The sequence below is a fragment of the Myotis brandtii genome, unplaced genomic scaffold, assembly GCF_000412655.1.
Source record: "Myotis brandtii unplaced genomic scaffold, ASM41265v1 scaffold165, whole genome shotgun sequence".
Lineage (NCBI taxonomy): Eukaryota > Metazoa > Chordata > Mammalia > Chiroptera > Vespertilionidae > Myotis > Myotis brandtii.
The window spans coordinates 10,494,372-10,513,869 of record NW_005356042.1 but is presented as its reverse complement, the minus strand read 5'-3'; the positions used below and the strand labels follow the sequence as shown (position 1 = coordinate 10,513,869).

General features: G+C 42.3%; 1 long non-coding RNA gene across 2 annotated transcripts; it reads right to left on the bottom strand.

Moving 5' to 3' along the window:
- Positions 1-442: 442 nt before the first annotated feature.
- Positions 443-19,492, bottom strand: LOC102262554. 2 transcript variants are annotated; one of them, XR_313376.2, is made up of 5 exons: positions 19,047-19,492; positions 13,828-13,977; positions 10,865-11,060; positions 9,043-9,138; positions 443-534 (listed from the first exon to the last, which is right to left on the bottom strand). It is a non-coding gene; the product is annotated as an uncharacterized LOC102262554 (long non-coding RNA). The 2 variants fall into 2 exon arrangements; XR_001361352.1 differs by lacking the exon at positions 13,828-13,977 and having other exon boundaries at positions 19,092-19,492.
- Between the last annotated feature and the right edge of the window lie 6 nt (positions 19,493-19,498).

The window sequence follows — 19,498 nt, the reverse complement described above, 5'->3', positions numbered from 1 at the left end:
GCAGACAGAAAAGTCATGGCCACCTTCCTCATCATCCAGCAATAAGGGTGAGACCATGGCCTCAACACCAACTTCTTTCTGGGGGTTCATTTAAAATTTTTTAAAAATTTATTGGGGTGACATTGGTTAACATTAGCATAAGGTTTCAGGTGTGGGTTTCTATGTTACAAGATCTGTGCATTGCACCCTGTGCCCACCACCCAAAGTCAAATCTTCTGTCACCATATATTAGGACTTCCTTCACCTCCCACCCCCGTCCCCCTGGCAACCACCACACTGCTGTTTCTGTTCACGAGTTTCCATTTTATATCCCACATATGAGTGAAATCTTATGGTTCTTAGCTTTTTCTGACTGACTTATTTCACTTAGCGTAGTGTTTTCAAGGTCCATCCATGTTGCTGCAAATGGCGCTATTTCATCCTTTCTAATGGCCGAGTAGAATTCCATTGTGTATATGAACCACATCTTCCTTATCCAGTCCTCTATCACAGGACACTTTGGTTGTTTCCGTGTCTTGGTCACCGTGAGCAATGCTGCAATAAACATAGGGGTGCATATATCTTTGTGACTATATGACTTCAAGGTTTTTGGGTATATACCCAGGAGAGGGATTGCTGGGTCGTATGCTAGCTCTATTCTCAATATTTTGAGGAATCGCCAGACTGCTTTCCATAGTGGTTAGGAGTGTAGACTCATAAGCCAGGTGCAGGTGCACACAGGCCTGGCTACACCAGCTGCTGGGCTGCATGAGGAAATGGTCTCTTGAGGTCAAGCACCAGCCAAGAAGCTGGAGATTTCCTCAGACAAGGTGAGCAGAGGGATATGTGGCGGCATTGTGGGGCCCCAGACAGCCTCTTCTCCTTCTGGTGATCAGGAAAGGCTTCCTAGAAGTGGTTGGACGAAGCACCCAGCAAAGTCCTTGTAGGCTGAGGGTGCAGCTCAGGATGAGGATTTGCAGGTGGATGTGGGTTAAGTGAACGAAGCAGGTGGAGAGTGAATTTCCTAAGAAACAGCAGTGGAGTGAGAGAACTGGGGGATTTCCCTCCCTCTGGTTATTAAAGTCCTATATGGTCATTGTAGAACACCTGGATACATTAAGAAAAGGAAATGAAGGCCCTGGCTGGTGTCGCTCAGTTGTACCAAAAGGTCACCTGTTCGATTCCTGATAGTAGGGCTCCATCCCCAGTAGGGGGCATGTAGGAGGCAGCTGATCTGTTTTTTCTTTCTCACATTGATGTTTTTCTCTCTCTTAATCTCTACCTCCCTTCCTCTCTCTCTAAAGTCAATAAAAACATTTAAAAAAAAAAAGAAATGAGGAAGACACCACAAAAAGGAAACCCTTCAATCATTCTGGTGTGGGTATTTTTTCCCGTTTAAAATTTTTTTGTGTGTACAGTTTGCATATTAGCAATCACTTTCTAATCTACTCGTCCGTTAATAACCTGTTGTCGTTTTTTCACAACGAATGATTCACGCATTTTCCCAGGTCACTAAATTCTTCTAATGAGTATATATTACTTCATCTTTGGGAGTGACATGATGTGCACTACCCTGCTGCTGGACATTTAAGTTGGTGGTGGTTTGGGGCTATTACAAGTCATGCCAGTTTAGTAGCTCTGTGCCTGGGTTTCAAGAGCTCACCCCTCTCCCTGGCTGTGTTCAGGTGCTTGTTATTTTCTTTGGCTAGATTCCCAATTTAGGATTTCTGAGCCAAAGTTAGAAAAACAAGGTTTAGGGTGTTCTTTGAAAGGCCAATGGGTTTGGTTTGATTCATAGGAAACCAAGTAGCCATTCTAGAATCTGAGAGACTCAAATGGTCAACGTGGCTGTAGGGCCGAGAAATCCTTATTTCTCAGAAACAGAAAAAAAGTGGGTATGGGTACATGCTAATATGACTTTAGTCCAAATCTCCCCTTCTTCCATTTCCTTATTCTTTCTTATTCTCTGTATCTTTCCACTCAATACATATACTTGTTCTTTTCAGTCATATATTTTCATTCATTCATTCATTCATTCATTCATTTCGTGTTGGCATGTAATGGTAAGCAAAACCAGTATCTCAACTGTCCTCAGGGAGCGAATGGCATAGTACAGGACACAGTACCAAGGAAACAAGCCAACACAATTCAGTGGAATGGGGATAAGAAAATGCTGTGTTGGGAGCCAGGGATGGCTGACATGTGAAGGATAGTACCAGGTAACTAGGTGATATGGGTGATCCCGATAAAGAAAGGGGCGGTGCCTGGATCTGGAATCAGGAGACAACATGGGAAACTTGAAAAAGGAGGACCATAGAAAAGACAAGTTCCAACCAGACCCCCAATTTATCTATTCTCAGGTGACATGGAATTGGCATTAACTGAAGAGAAGTCTCCAGTGACTTCTTCAAGGATGGACAGTCATTTTTGAAAATAATACCTTTTTTTTTGAGATCTAATTCACATACCATAAAAATCCACTCATTTAAAGGTTTCAGTATATTTTAAATTGTGCAACTATTGCCACTAATTTTAGAACATTTTCATCACCTCCCAAAAGGAACCCTGTACCCATTAGCAGTCACCCCTTATTCTGCACCCCTCTTCCCCAGTTCTAGGCAACCACAAACCTACTTTCTACTTTATATATAGATTTGCCTATTCTGGACATTTCATATACATTGAATCATACAATGTTTGGGTTCTTTGTGACTGGCTGCTTTCACTTAGCATAATGTTTTCAAATTTCTCTATGTTGTCACATGAACTAGTACTTCATTCCTTTTTTGTCTAAGTAACACTCCACTGTATGAACAGACCATATTTTGCTTATCCATTTGTCAGCTGGTAGATATTTGAGTTGTTTCCTTTTTGGGACTATCATGAATAAGGCTGCTGTGAACATTCATGTGTAAACTTTTTATGTGAACATATGTTTTTAGTTCTCTTTGAATCTATTCCTAGGAGTGAAATTGCTGTGTCATATGATAACTCTATGTTTAACATTTTGAGAAACTCCCAAACTGGTTTTCAAAGTGGCTACACCATTTTACAATTCTACCAGCAAGGTATGAGAGTTTCAGTATGTCCACATCCTCCCTCCTTGGTTATTGTCTGCTGTTTTTATTTTAGTCGTCCTAGATACAATGGAGTCTCATTGTGGTTTTGATTTGCATTTCCCTAATAACTAATGCTGTTGAACATCTCACATGTGTTTACTGGTCATTTGTACATTGTCTTTGGGGAAATATCCACTCGAATCCTTTGTCGTTTTTATTTTTTAATGTACATTTTTATTGTTGACAGTATTACAGACATCCCCATTTCCCTTTCCTTTGCCCCCCTCCACCCAGCTCCTACCCCACCCAGGTTTTCACCACACTATTGTCTGTGTCCATGGGCTGTGCATATAAGTATGTAAGTTCTTTGGTTAACCTCTTAACCCTTTGCCATTTATAAACTGAGGTATTTGTCTTTCTATTGTTGAATTGTAAGAGTTCTGTATATATTGTGGATTTAAGTCCCTTATAAACATATGATCTGCAATATTTTCACCTATTCTGTGTGTAGTCTTTTCACTTTCTTAATGGTGCCCTTGGACATACACCAATTTTTAAAGTTTTATGAAGTCCAATTTATCTAATTTTTATTTTTTCTGCTTTTGGTGTCAAATCTAAGAAATGGTTGCTCAAGCTAAAGTCCCAAAGATTTACTCCTATGTGTTCTTCTATTAATTTTACAGTTTTAGCACTTACATTTAGCACTGTGATCCATTTCAAGTTAAATTTTATATACAGTATGAGGTAGGGGTCCTACTTCATTCTTTTGCATATGGATATCTTGTAGTCCCAGCATAAAAGTCACATTTTAGGGTTTATAAATCTTCCAGGAAGGGAAAAAATGTAGCCCCTATTTCTCCATCATTCCCTAGAAGATGTTTCCTTCAACCAGTGAGAAACAACTCTGGGGCAGTCCTCTACTGGTCCCAGCAAAGCCTTGGTTCACAGACCTGGAGACCAAGACGGAATCCTCTGTCAGTGGTGGTTGCCATGGCTCTTTCTGCAATGGAGGTTTAGAACTCTTCCTCATCTCCGTCACAGGGTCCTGGTGGAGCACCAGGTGAGTCCAGCATATAAGTGCTCAAGTCAGACTCATACACCCTGGTGGGATTTTCTAGAATTTTCTTTTTTAAAAAAATATTTTTTATTGATTTCAGAGAAGAAGGGAGAGGGAGAGATAGAAACATCAATGATAAGAGAGAATCATTGATTAGCTGCCTCCTGCATGCCCCCAACTGGGGACCGAGCCCGCAACCCCGGCATATGCCCCGACCTGGAATTGAACCAAGATCTCCTGGTTCACAGATTGACACTCAACCACTGAGCCACGCCGGCTGGGCTAGAATTTTCTTTCTTTAAGTACACCCACTGTGTTCCAAGAGGATTAAAAGTGACCAATGTTCCTAGATCTCCTACTCTATTCCAGGTGTCTTTGGGACAGGTGAAAGGCATGGATGGGTTCCCTGATTTCCCCTTCAGTCTGACATTTGGGTTAAGCAAACAAGAGGTTTTACCCTAGGTCAGGGTTCTCTAAATTACCATTATAATTAACGTCTACATCGTTGGTGCATTCTTCTCTATTTAAGGCCAGGAACTGAGCTTTCTTATAATAATAATAGCAATAATATGACAACAACTGATGTGTATTGACAATTCACGCTGTGCCAAAAACTGTGCTTAAGCACTTCACATGGTGGTTCTCATGTAATCCTCACAACAACCCTGAGGTAAATCCTAGTGCCATTCCCATTTTATGGATGAGAAAACTGAGTATCAGAACAGTTAAGTAACTTGTCCAAGATCAAACAGATGGTTCCTGTGACTCCAAAATCCAATTTCTTTGGGATGGAGGGGGGGGCATTTTTATTTTCTTATTTAAAATTTTTTAAAATTTCAATTATAGTTCCCATGTATAATATTATGTTAGCTTCAGGTATACAATACAGTGATTAGACATATTTATAACCTATGAAGTAATCACCCCAATGAGTCTAGTACAAAGTTCAACTTCTTAACCATTTACTTTTATTGACTTAATCTTATTCACGTCTTCATCTTAGGGGCTTGGTACAGTTCCTGGGACAAAGTGGGTGCTTAAGTTACATGACAGCACAATAGGTGAGAATGGGCTCCAGGTTCACAGCCTGGGTTTTATCCTCTTTGTCCTCAGTTTCATCATCCATAAAATAGACATAGTACTTTTCTCTCATTCAAAGAGTTGTTGTGAAGCTTAAATGAAGAGTATCTGACACATAGTAGATGCTCAATAAAACTTAATTTTTATTAACAAGCCTTAAAAGCAGTGAAGAGGTTGAATCTTGGCACCCAACCCTTACTGATCATATGATCTTTGACCGTTATTTAATCTCTCTGTGCCTGTGTTTTCTCATCTGTGAAATGGGGAGAATACTAAAAACCCACCTTATAGGGCTAAATTTATGTTCTGAAAACCCATAGCAGAAGTGCCTGCCACATAGTCCCACCTCTGAGTTAGCTAAGATTATGTGGGCAATTCACGTAGAGGATGCTATTCATATAACCTTGAATGAAGGATGTCACCCTTTCTTTGGGAAGAGCCTTACTCCTGGTGTGGTGAGAGAAGAAGGGGTTAGCTTCCCAGGCACCCAGAATAGTACAATCCACGTAGGAGTCCAATGGCATCGGAGGTGACATGAGCAAATAGAGCCACAAACCCAGTCTAATCGGGCATGACCAGAAGACCCTCAGATGGTTAAAGAACAGGGTCTCTGAGTTACACAGCCTCGTGTAACAACCATCTCCTAGCACTGGTGTGCAAAGGGATTCTGCGTATCCAGGGCACAGAACAAGTGGTCAAGGATAGGACGTCACATGGCAGGGATTTTTGTCACTTTGGCGCATTACTATATCCTTGTCTACAATAGCACTTGTAGTAATTTGCTTCAACAAATTTCCACAAATGTGGAGGTGTAAAGCAGCACAGGTTTATGCTTACAGTTCTGGAGGTCAGCAGTCCAAATGAGTTCTATGGGAATAACATGAAGGTGTCAGAAGGAGGCTCTAGGGGAGAGTCTGTTTGCTTGACTTTACCAGCTTCCTCATTCCTTGGCTGGCGGCTTCACATCATATCACATCACATCACATCACATCACATTACCCTTCTCCCCCTCCTTCCATAGTCACATCACTTTCTTCCCTTCTATAGTCAAGTCTCCGTTTCCCGCTTATAAGGCCCCTAATGCATACATTTAGGGCCTGCCGGAAAATCCTGGATAATATCCCTATCATAAAATCCTTAACTTGCCCTAGCTGGTGTCCTCAGTTGGTTGAGCGTCGTCCCATGCACCAAGAGGTTGCCAGTTCAATTCCTGGTCAGGGCACTTTCCCGGGTTGTGGGCTTGATCCTCAGTAGGGGGCATGCAGGAGGCAGCCAATCCATGGTGCTTTCTGATCCATGTTTCTCTCCCCCTCTCTCTATCTCAAATCAAAAAAACATTTTAAAGTAAAAGAATTTTTTTTTTTAAAAAAAATCCTTAACTTTATGACATCTGCAAAGTTCCTTTTGCCCTAAAGGTGACATTCACAGGTTCCAGGAATTAGGGCCTGGGTGTGTTTGGGGGCTGTTATTCAGCCTACCTCAAGCAGATCTTAATGCACCCAATACATACTTGTGAGTGAATGCCTGAATATTAGCCATTTAGTGTTGTTATTGGCATCTTCTTGGCAGCCTCCTTGTCTTCAAGCCTTGCCCAAACCTCACCCAAGTCTTACCTTCAATGAAGATTTCCTGACCCTATTGCAACATTGCAACTTGCTTCCTCCATCACACTGCCCCCCCATCCCTTAATCCTGATTGACTTCCTTTCTTCCCCCTCCCCACCAGCACTTTTTGCCTTCTGACGTACTGTACAATTTATTACACTTAGGGGTATTTGTTCATCTTCCTCACTAGAATATAAGCTCAATTATTATATGTGGGACAAGATTTTTTCTCTGTTTTAGTATCACATATATCTTAGGGGTCTAGAACAGTGCCTGGCACATAGTAGCTGCTCAATACACAAGTGTTGAATGAGTATGTGAATGACCTTAACAAGTTTCCTTCCAGCAGCGAGTCTGGTTCTTTATCTTTCACACCTGATCATGGCTTACATGACAGCGAAGGCATTGCCCTTGGTGAAGCCAGTTGATTCTAGATAACTATGTGTTATCCTATTCACCAGTCTCCACCCTGTTCCATTAACACGCTGGCAATTTTCATCTCTAAAACACAGATGACCTCAATTTTGATTTCCACCAAAACTTTCCAAAAGCTGGTAGGGAAAAGGATGGCTTGGCTTTGGATATTCATTGAAAGATAAACTTTCCACAATTGAGATGATTGCAGAGTTGGGAGTGTAGGCTGGCCCTGGCTGAAGTTGCTGAGGTTTGCTACGTTGGATGTACTGTTTCTACTCCTCTGCCTGGAGCTAATGAGTTTGTGGTTTCTGCAGTTGGTCAGGCTCAGGATGTCTGCTGTAGAGGGGTCTTGAGCACCTGAGGGGGCATGGTAGAGGGCCTTCAGGGTGCCCACAGGCTTCCTGAAGTTGCATGTGAATTTATGTGTGTATGTATGTTAAGGAGATTCAAGTCCATAGCTTGGTTCAGTTTCTCAACAGGGAAAGTGAAGAACTTCTGCCCTGCCCCAGCTGTGTGGATTCTGGAACTTTATGGCCCATGACATGTAGCTCAATTAGCAGGCTGTACACAGCTCAGAAAGGAAAGGCAGTAATTTGAAAGGCATGTCCTCATCCTCACCCCCTAACACGTCCCCAAGTTATTGTGTTAAAAATGCTGAACCAGGTGCAGTTTCAAGTTGACCAATCTCAGTTTTGGCAAGACTCTGGGCTTTTCTTGAGGCCTCATTTTTTTCTCAGAGGCAGAATTGAGATGGCTCTACTTTCTTTGATTTTTGTGTGAATACGAAAGTGCTTCAAGGGTACAAAATGCCATAGAATTGCAAAGTATTAATGACCAAGGGAATATGTGCCTTTTTTTTCCTTGCTATGTGGCAACAGACTGACTTGTTCTCTACTCCATCCATCTGTCCATCCATCCATCCATCTGTCCCATGAACATTCATTTCTTCACAACATGCATAAAAGCTACTGTATATATGACAAAAGCTTTATGTAAAACACTGATTTTCATAAACCTCATAAAATCATGAATAAACTCATGTTCAGAGAGCTCAGACCACTTGCTCAAATTCACATAGCTGGAAAGTGATTGAAAACCTAATTCTGCCTGATTCCAATAGTCATGCTTATCACCCACCAAAACATTCCTCAAGACAGAGGAGAGGGAGCCACCTAGCCTAGGAGGAAGGCAGGGGGATGGGTCTACCAAATATAGCACCTTGAAATTTGTTTTACCTAAAATGCATGCACATAACAGATGATATGTTATAGAACTGTAACATGCTCATACTTGCAAAGAATTCTCCAGCAATCTTTTTTAAAAAATATTTTTTATAGATTTCAGAGAGGAAAGGAGGAGAGATAGAAACATCAATGGTGAGAAAGAATCACTGATAGGCTGCTTTCTGCATGCTCCACACTGGAGATCGAGCCTGCAACCTGGGCATGTGCCCTGACTGGGAATTGAACTGTGACTTCCCAATTCATCGGTTGACGCTCAACCACTGAGCCATGCCAGCCGAGCATCCCCCAGTAATCTTGAAGTACAAGCGATGCTTTGGGACGGGGGTGTACCCCAGTGTAGCTCTCTGCTACAATCCCTACCACATCCCCCATTTCCCATATCAGATGTTTGTTGCTTATGTTTGAGTCTTATCTTCTGGGTTGGACCAGAAGCTCCTGGAGGGCAAGATCTGAATCTGCTTCCTCCTTTCTCCCTCCCAAGGCCTAGCCCAGTACCCAGCATGAAACAAGTAAACATAATTATTGAATTCCTGCCTAACCAAGTCAGGTGGCCTGGGAGATACAGACAAGTACGATGGGGTCCCAGCTCTCAAGATACTTACAATTGGGCTGGAGAGGTCAAGGTTCCAGAATCTGCTTGAAAACAATCTTCCTAAGACTGCTGGTTGGGACTGTGATACAGCAATAGAGGAAATGGTCTGTAATTAGACAACAAAGTTTCATTAAATAGGGCAAATTTTGTGAAAAGTGACAACCTGTTCCTCTGGAAAGGTAGCATTGTGTCAATTAAAGAGCACACCTTGAAGTCACAAAGTATAAATTATTGATGATGAAACCGCCATTTCCCAAGAGGGAAAAGTGGAAAGCACCTGCTCTAGATGCTATCTGTTTGCCGGGAGGGTCTCAGCCTCTGGTTGCTTGACCTTTGATGGTCACATTCGAGACTTAGCAGTGCAGATAAGCCCATGCTCCTTTTACCAAACTTGGGTAGGTTCTGGGTTTATTAGACTCCATTCTATTCATCAAATGTGAGCTCACTGTGATGTGATGGGATATGTAATTAGTAGCTCACAAACTTTGCAATGAAGCAGGGAGTCAAAATCCTGGTTCCTCAACAAATCAGCTGAGGGACACGGGACAGAGTTTCAACCTCAGTTTTTTAAACCATAGCCTGGAGATCCTAGTCCTTACCTTGTAAGTTACTGTAAAGATTCACTGGGGTAATGGACATAAAGCTCCCTGCATAGAGAACTGCACTAGGACCTCCACAGGTGGGTACTAGTCCCAGTGGCAATTGTAGAAAAATTAAGGAAGTGATTTATAATCTAAAGAAAACACCTGTCTACTGAAAAGACCAATATATTAGCTGATAAACGTCATTTGTATGATGGTTAGAACTATTTTTATTGTTTTTTAAGCAAATAATTACTGAGCCCTTACTATGTGCTAGACACTGTGTTAAACAATTGCACCTGGATAATCTCATTTATTCTGCACAAAACCATCCATACCAGGATCCACAACCATTCCCACTGAAGAACATGAGACTTGGTTGGCAGTTTAGGTAACATGCCCAGGGTCACAGAGCTGGAAAGTGACAAGCGGGGCTCAAACCTACCAGTCTGGCTCCAGAGGTAGACTTCAAGGCACAAACAATGAGACAGAAAGGAACCAGGAGAGGCTTCACAGAGGTGGTGCTGGAGCAGTGAGCAGATATTCAGACATCAGTGTCATGGGAGGAATCCAGGCAGAAGGAAAGCAGAGACAAAGAGCTGGCAGGATGAACAGCTCGCTCTGCTCAGGAGTTCAGGTGTCTGTGCAGAGGCTGTGGGATGGAGATGGAGGGGTCTAGAAGATGAGGGTCAGGAGTGAGGAGGGGCCAGATGGTGGGACACCTCATGTACCAAGCACAGGGACTAGGGCTTTTACTTGGAGGACATGGGGGCCAATGAAGGACGAGAAAGACAGGATCACTGGCATGTAGGAAATGTAATCTCTCTGCCTGTGTTCAAAGAGAAAAGGACTCTGGGCGGCACATCTGAATAATTAGGCCATCTCATATTTTCCAACTAAATTACTACTTTCTAGATGTTGTTTATGTGCAAGTCTCACCCTTTCCCCTGCTGGCCAATAAGTGCCTTAAATGTTGACTCTAATTGCTTTTGTTCTCTCACAAGTGCCTGATATATGATAGGTGATTAAAAATTCTGTTAAATGAATAAGTGATTGAAGGAATGAATGAATGAATGAATGAGTGAGTCTCTGAAAAACTGAATTCTGAGTTGTTGTTGTTGTTGTTTTTTAAAGAAATGCATGCATTTGAGGTGGATCATAGACCTAAATGTGAAAGAGAAAAGAAAAGCTTCTAGAAGAAAGCATAGGAGGATAGTATCATGATTACAAAGATTTCCAAACAGAACTCACCATAAAAGAGAAGGCTGAGCCTTGGCCAGTGTGGCACAGTTGGTTGAGCTTAGTCCCATGCACCAAAAGGTCACTAGTTTGATTCCGGATCAGAGCACATGTCCAGGTTGCAGGCTCGATCCCCAGTGGGGATGTGAAGGAGGCTCGCTGCTCCAGCACCACCTCTGTTTTTCTCTCTCTCCTTTCCTCGCTCTCTCTAAAATCAAGAAAACATATTTTTAAAAAGAGAAGGCTGATAAATCAAACTTCATTAAAATTAAGAATGACTGTTCTATTAATTTGAAAGGATATATGCACCCCTATGTTCATTGGAGTGTTATTTACAATAGCCAAGACTTGGAAGCAGCCCAAGTGCCCATCAGTAGATAAGTATATTAAAAAAGCTGTGGTACATTTAGTGGAATACTTTTCAGCCATAAAAAAATACATCATGGATGGACCTGGACAGTATTATGCTAAGTGAAATAAGCCAGCCAGAGAAAAGCAAATACCATACGATTTCACTTATATGTGAAATCTAGTGAACAAAATAAACTAACTAACAAAATAGAAACAGACTCATAGATACAGAGAACAGATTGGCAGCTGTCAAAGGGAAAGGGGGTTAGGAGGTTGGGAGAAAAAGGTGAAGGGATTACGCACAAAACAAAACTCATAGATACAGACAACAGTATGGTGATTACCAGAGGAAAAGGGGCTGGGAGAGTAGAAGAGGGTAAAGCAGGAGATAAATGGTGATGGAAGGAGACTTGACCTGGAGTGATGAACACACAATACAATATACAGATGATGTGTTAATAGAATTGTAAAACTGAAACCTATATAATTTTATTTACCAATGTAACCCCAATAAATTCAATAAAAAATTTTTTTCAAAAAGAAAAAAATAATGTCTGTTCATCAAAGACATCAGTAGGAGAGTGAAAAAGTGAGTCACAGATTGGGAGGAGAAATTTGTTTCCATATATATATATAATAAAGAACTCTTCCTAAAAATCAAATTAAAATTCCATTTTTTAAAATGATGCAAAACTCGAACAAATACTTTTTAAAAAGTTATCCAAGTGGTCAAAAACATATAAAATGGTGCTCAACATCATTATTCTCAGGGAAATTAAAACAAGATATCACTTCACACCCAGCAGAATGGTAATTAAAAGACTGACACCATCAATTACTTAAGGATGTGGAGCAACTGGACCTCTCACATGTGACTGGTGGGAGTATAATTTGATACAATCTTTCTGGAAAACTGTTTGGCAGGATTTGCTAAAGCTGAACATATGCTCACCCTATGATCCAGCAACTGAACCTGGGCACAGCTACAAGAGAAAAGAGCGCTATATCCACCTGATGACTTGTTTAAGGATGTTCATACAGCTTTATTATAACAGCCCCAAACTGGAAACAATCCAAATATCCATCAACAAAAAATGGGTAAATTGTGGCATATTTGCACAATGGTATAGTCCCAGTAATAAAATGGAAGTATTTCAAAGACCCTGTATTGAGTGAGAAAAGCTAAATGCACAAGCAGCAAAATGGAAGAATTTCAAAGATGTAGTATTGAGTGAGAAAAGCTAAAGAACAGTAAAAACTAATCAATAGCAATATTGTCAGAGCAGTGGTTTCCTTTGGGAGGTATTGACTGGAAATGGACTTGAGGGAACCTTCTCTGTTACTGGAAATGTTTTTTTATCTTGATCTGTGAATCACTTGGTGATTTCACAGGTGTATCCATATGGAACAATTTACTGCATGATATATCTCAATAAAGATGTTTTTTTAAAGATTTTTTTTAAAAAGAGCCCTGGCCAGTGTGGCCATCTGGTTGAGCATTGTCCCGTGCACCAAAAGGTTGCTAGTTTGACTCCCAGTCAGGGCATATTCCCAGGTTTCAGGTTTGGTCCCCAGTAGGGGTGCTGACAGGAGGCAACTCACATCCATGTTTCTTTCTCTCCTTCTCACTTCCTCTCTGTAAAATCACTAAAAAGCATTTAAAAATGTGAAAGTTAATTAGTTTCAAAACTTGCTGGCTAAAGAGGTCTAACATATTTCAGAAAATATCAGATGAATTTAAATGTTAAAAAATAAAATTAAAGGCTGGAGCATGAAAGAAAAGGAGTCAAATGAGATGTCTAAAGGACTGGAGTAGGAAATTTAAATGTCAGATGGAGTTAGAAAATAAATTAAGTTCACCTAAAGCCTAGCATTAATGTCAGGGAGAAACAAGAAGTGAGGTTGTCAACTCAGACCTGGAGAGGATGTAGCTGGTAGGGCCCTGACTGTAGAGGTGAAGAGACTAGATTTTTTACTTGAAAGTAAACTAGAAGCTGGGCAAGAATGGTGATTGATAATAAACATAACAACACTTAGCATTTATTGAGCACCTACTATGTGCCAGACCCTGTTGTCAGCACTACTCCTATCCTCTCATTTAATCCTCACAACCACTCTCTAGAACAGCCGTGGGCAAACGACGGCCCGTGGGCCGGATCCGGCCCGTTTGAAAAGAATAAAACAAAAAAAAAAAAGACCGTACCCTTTTATGTAATGATGTTTACTTTGAATTTATATTAGTCACACAAACACTCCATCCATGCTTTTGTTCCGGCCCTCCGGTCCAGTTTAAGAACCCATTGTGGCTCTCGAGTCAAAAAGTTTGCCCACCCCTGCTCTAGAAGTTATTATGATTATCCCAGTTGTACAGAAGAAGAGACTGAAGAAGGGGAATAACTTAGTCAGAGTCTCCAAGGATAGAAGAAAGAGAGGGGAGGCAGTGAGGAAAACCAATGAATTAAAAAAACTCAAATGACTTCACAGATGTTTAAACAGATCTAAGTGTATTGGCTAGAATTTTAGGGGGAGGACAAAAATTCACTATCTTTTACATGCTTTTGGGTATATAAACAATATCCAACACCCAAATCAAATTTACAGAGTACAAGTGCAAAGTGGTGTACCTTTAGGAAGTGAAATAAAGTTCCTTGCACTGGACTTAGTTTGGAAGACATTATTGGGGCAACCTATGCCCAGGGCTGTTATATTGTAACCTTCTAAGGTTTGGAAGTTTCCTTTCAGGTCCTTTGAATCATTCTTGATAATTCATCTTCCTGTAAGATTGGTAATGTCAGGTTAGACAGCAAGGGATGAAAAGGTCCAGTAAGCTTTATCTTTCTCCCTCACCTCCCTCTCTTCTTTCTTCTCCCCTCCTCTCCTCTCCTCTCTTCCTCCCTACCTTTCTTCCTCTTTCTTCCTTCTTTTCAGTATGTTTATTGAGTACATATTATATCCCATGCACTGTTTTAAAGGCTGTGATAAACAAAATAGTTCCTGCCAGACCTCATGAAACCTGTATTATAGTAGGAGACACACAATACATAAACATGTATATTGGGTAGTAATTAAATGCAATGAAGAAAAATGGAACAGGTTAAGGGGAGGCATTATACAAGATAAGAGAAGGCCTTTCTGATGAGATGACATCTGAGCTCTGATCTAAGTAGAAGGAAAAAGCAAGCTATGAGAATGAGGAAAGAAACTTTCGGGCTGAGAAATCAGCTGATGAAAAGGCCCTGGGGTGGGCATATGCAAGGCCTATTCAAGGAAGAGCAAATTCGCCCTTTTGGTTAGTGCACACGGAGGGAGAGGAGTGTTAGGAAACAAGGTCACAGAGGAAGTACAAGGCCAGATCATATAGGATCTGTAAGGCATGGTAAGGACTTTGGATTTTTTTTCTAAGTTTGATGAGAAGCCATTGGAGGGTTTTGCACTGGGGAATGACAGATTAACTCGATCTGATTAAAGGGGTAAGAGGAGAATCAGGGAGAGCAGCTAGGAGGCTATTACAGGAGTCCAGGTGGAGTTAGCATCTGGACCAGGGTGGTACTGGTGGAGGTTGTGAGACAAGGCAGGATTCAGGAGACAGTCTGTATGTAGGAAGAGCTGCAGGGTTTGTTGGTGAATTGGATGAAAGGTGTGAGAGACAGAGGTCCAGATTGTCCTTAAGTTTCTGTCCTTTGGTGCTGCCATTTATTTGGAGAATGATTAGGTTTAAGGGGTAAAATCAGAAGTTTAACTCTGACATGTTAAGTTGCAGGTGTTTATTAGATATTCAACTGAAGATGTCAGGTAGGCTGTTAGCTGTACCAGCTTGGAGTTCAGTGGGGACTTATGGAAAACAACATCTTAAGTAATCCCTTATGGATAGAAAAATCTCAGTTCTCCTACCCATTCACATTTATTCATTTGGCAAGTACTTATTGAGCACCTAACTATGTGTCAGGCATTGTGCTGGGTGCTAAGGAGTATAGCATCGATTTCGACAGAAACAGTCACTACCTTCATTACAACTTAGTTCACTGGTTTCTGAGACACTTCTCTGAATATTGTCTAAATATAAAGAAGCAACTAAAGGGTTATAAATACTGAGATGTTCTCTGACTCAGCAATTTGGAAGAGCTTAGATTTTTGGAAAGAAATGGGCTATATATAGATTTGGATAAATGGCAGATTTACCCAATAAAATATATGCAGACCGCCTTAAAATGAATCAGAAGAGACTGTCTCAACCAAATTAATGTTTACAAAGAGTCAAGTTGGTGTAATGGAAAAGCTTACAGAGCTGGGAGGCAGAAGCTCTGGGGCTGTCTGTTCCGCCCGACGAGGTCACATGTATGACCCTGACCAAGCTGTGTGCTCATCTTAAGTTTTCTCTTCAATAAAATAAATCCACTGGATTTGATGACTTGTAAGGAGCTTTCAAACTATTCATTTTTTTCCCTTTGTATTAGTTCTTTTACTGGATTCCCATTCCTCTTTTTAACATTTATTAAAAAATAAAACCCCAGGGTGATTCTTCTCTTCTTTGGGGGATCATTTTTTCAAAGCAAAGCAAAACTGTTCTCTTTTCTTTTTGCGAGTGAAATTATTTTCTTATTTTTTTCTGATTGTAAAAAATGATACATGATCAGAAAAGCACAGAGAGTAAAAAATCTCTACAATGATACCACTGAGGTAATTATGTTTTCACCATCATTGTATCTGAAGGTGCTTAATATCTGTTGAATGAGTGACTACTGTTAATATCTTGTGAACATCCTTTAAACCAAAAACAAAACAAAAACAAGTCCTATTTCTGGGGGTTGTTTAGCCTCTAAACCAGAAGGGGACAGTTATAGTCACCAGAGACTGAAACTGCTGGGATGATATTGGATCTCTTAGATTATATGTTTCACAATAGCTGGTGTCTTACATCTATGGAATGTAGAGAGACAATAACAACAAATACACCATTCTGATGGCCATAAACAATATCAAAGCCAGCTCAGTTTGAGCAATATCAAGAAAGGCTGCAAAACAGTCCATTGCCCAACCAGGAGTGGCTCCTACAGCAGATGGGAGGGTAGGCTCTGCCCCTCCCCAAAATCCTTCTTCCTTTCCTAGAACACTAGGATGAGTTTTCTTGGGGCACTTGAGTTCAACTCAACAATGTCTATTGAGAGCTCAGCATCCTTTTGATTGTTAACTCACTTCTCAGTAAACCGAGATGGGTTTCTGATTACCTCTGGGAATGAATTAAAACCAGATCCTGCCTGCAGACATATGCTGCATCTTTATTTCCCAAATGGAATTAGTGGCTAATGTTGGAAAAAACATCCAATATGTGAATCTAAATGTTCAGATCTCTTGAAAAATGGCTGGATTTGGCACCACTGGGCACGTGCAATCAGCTGAGGAGCATCCTCCCACTTGAGACGGGTGTGTGTCCTTCAGCTCCCTGTAATCCCACCTACCCCTATTGTGTTATATCCTGCCTCTCCTGCTCAATTACTCAACTTGCTACCTCTAACTAATTAAGTAAAAGAACGAGGGGGCACCCACTAAGCACTCTGGAGAAGCACACAAACCAACTTATAAACCAGTTAATTACAGTGCGGTGAAGGCAATGCAGCACAGAACACATGAACATGGCATAGCATGGGGACTCTGCCATGAGAAGCTGGTTGGAGGTTCCCTGAAGGTCATTTTGAGCTGGGTTTTGAAGGATGAATGTGAGTTATTCAGGCAGGTGGGTTGGTGGGGAATACTGCAGTGAGGGTGGTATTGAAAGCATATACAAGTTCTTCTGCTGATTAGCTGCCTGTTGCATGGGTGACCCTCTGAAGCCAGCAACTACCTTGCACCTCAGTGATGCTGGTCTGTCTACAACCCTCTAACCAGGCCCTCTCATTCCTTCCTTCTGTCAAAACATCAGAGAAGGTTCATCCTTACCAGGAAGGGCCTGCCTGACTAATCCCCACTCACCTCTTCAATTAAGGCAACACTCCCATTCCGGGATAACTGGTTACCTGAGGGTGATTCTGTTATTTGAGCTCTTTGTTTTGTTTTGGAACCTCTGACATTTGAAGAGTAGACCAGCATTCCAAGCAATGAATCAATAAGAACCCATCAAATGTCTACATGGTATAGAGAACTCTCTCTGTCCTGGGTATCATTTTGACCTTAAAAACAACCCAGCTGAGAAAAAAAGACAAATACACTAAAAATATAGAATGCGATTCAGAAAACATTTATTAAGTGCCTGGTATTCACAGTTTTTTTAGATTCCTCCATCTACCTGCCCTAGCCCATGTGGCTCAGTTGGTTGGAGTGTTGTCTCGTGCACCAGAAGGTTGTGAGATTGTGGATTTGATTCCAAGTCAGGGCACATACAGGAGGCAACCTCCTGATATCTCTCTTTCATATCGATGTTCTCTTTTCCTTCCTTCCTTCCTTCCTTCCTTCCTTCCTTCCTCGCTCTCTAAAATCAATTAAAAAATAGTAATCCCTCCATCCAACATTCACTGAGCACTACTAGGCACTGTACTTGGCACTTGGAAACAGAGACACACTAAAATACACAAGCTAGCAGGTGACATGAATAAATAAACTCATTACAATAAGTTTCCTGCCAAAGCAATGTTCGAAACACAGCAACAACTTGGGAGAACAGTGTTGATTGCTCCCTGGGATACTGGGCAGGTATCATGGTGAAGAAAGGCTTGAGTTGCTTATCTTGTTTTTTACTTATTTTACAACATAAACATACAGAGACTAGTACAACAAACCTTCATGTACCCATAACCCGGCTTTAACAACCAATCATTCACAGCCACTTTTGATTCACCTGTACCCCCACCTGCTTCCCTCCATCCCTTCCTTTTGTTTTGAAGCTAATGCTAAACATTTTTGTCATTTCACCCATAAATACTGAGCTGTGTTTGAAGAAGGGACTGTGCATTTCTGGATCTTTCACGGGTAACATCCTTCTTCTCATCTATCCTTTTGCCAGTGACTCCAGCGGAGTTATATACTCTGATTCCTACCAGCAACTGCAGAGCCTTGGCTGATTCAGGGTAAAGACCCAAGACTTTATCGGAGCCTTGGGCTGAAAGAAAAGGCTGAGCTGATCCCTTGAGAACCACATCCCGCCTTATCTGGAACGCGGGTCACATTCTTCTGGCCCTTGGTCCTCGTAAAATTGCGATTTCTTTAGAAGCTTATTGAGCACCTGTTTGCAGGAATTGGCGGCTACATTCCCCATTCCCACGTGCCCTTAGCAGCCTCCGGGCAAACCTCGGACAGAACAGGGCTCGCCCTAACAGTCAAGCGGACCCAGGGTGGCTTCCTGTCACCGATGATGTCTAGCCTCTCTCGCTTCCGCCCCTTCAGCGTTGCCTCTCTCTCTGAAAGGTCCCAACACCCAGGCAATTACTCAACCCAGAACATTATCCTGGACTCCCCTCCCTCACAATCCTGTCTACTCTTTGCAAGCCATCCACTGTTGTCCACCGCCATCATCAGCCTTCCTTCTAGGCCACCGTTCCCTTCCCTCAAGTACTGCAATACAGAAGCATCATTCTGTCTCTGGAACACACGAACACTCCCCCTCTCTCTCTCTCTCTCTCTCTCCATGCAGCCGCGGAGTGATCTTTATAACAACCACCACCACCCGCTCAAAGCCCTTTCTCGGTTCCTAACACCTGCAGGAACCAAGACCAACTCCCTTCCCACGGCCAAGGAGGCCCTGCAGAACGCAAGACCTGCCGCTTCCTTCTCCAGCTTCCTCTGCTATCTCTCCTCCCTAGGCCGCAACCTAATCGCTCTTTCAGAGCCTGTGTTCTCGCGTCTCGGCTCTTACTTGGGAAGCGGCTTTTCTCTCAAACAGAATGAGAACTACACCTACTGCGTCCTTGCTCACAGGCTAGTCCACAACACTAAGAAGTCATCGTCTTCAGGCTGCAGACGGAGAGGTGAGGATGGGCACCGTGCCCGTGGCCACAGCTAGAGCGCAGGAGCCGAGACTCGGGGGTCCAGAGGCCACCGGCTCCACCACAGAGTCCCCGCCGGCCGCAAAGCCCTCCGGCGCCGCAGCGATCCCTCCCGGCCGTGGACAGCCTCTGACGGCGCGGGGGCAGCACCCGAGGGCCCTACCGGGGAATGACGCTTCTGATTGGCTGCATCCAGCGATGGCGGGCGAGAGGGCGGGAGCAAGAGCGTGGGGGCGTCGCGGAAAAATGACGCAATGCCGCGGCTCCTTAAAGGTACCGGCCCCTCGCGCCGAGGATGGCGCAGGCGCGGTCCGAGGGCTCT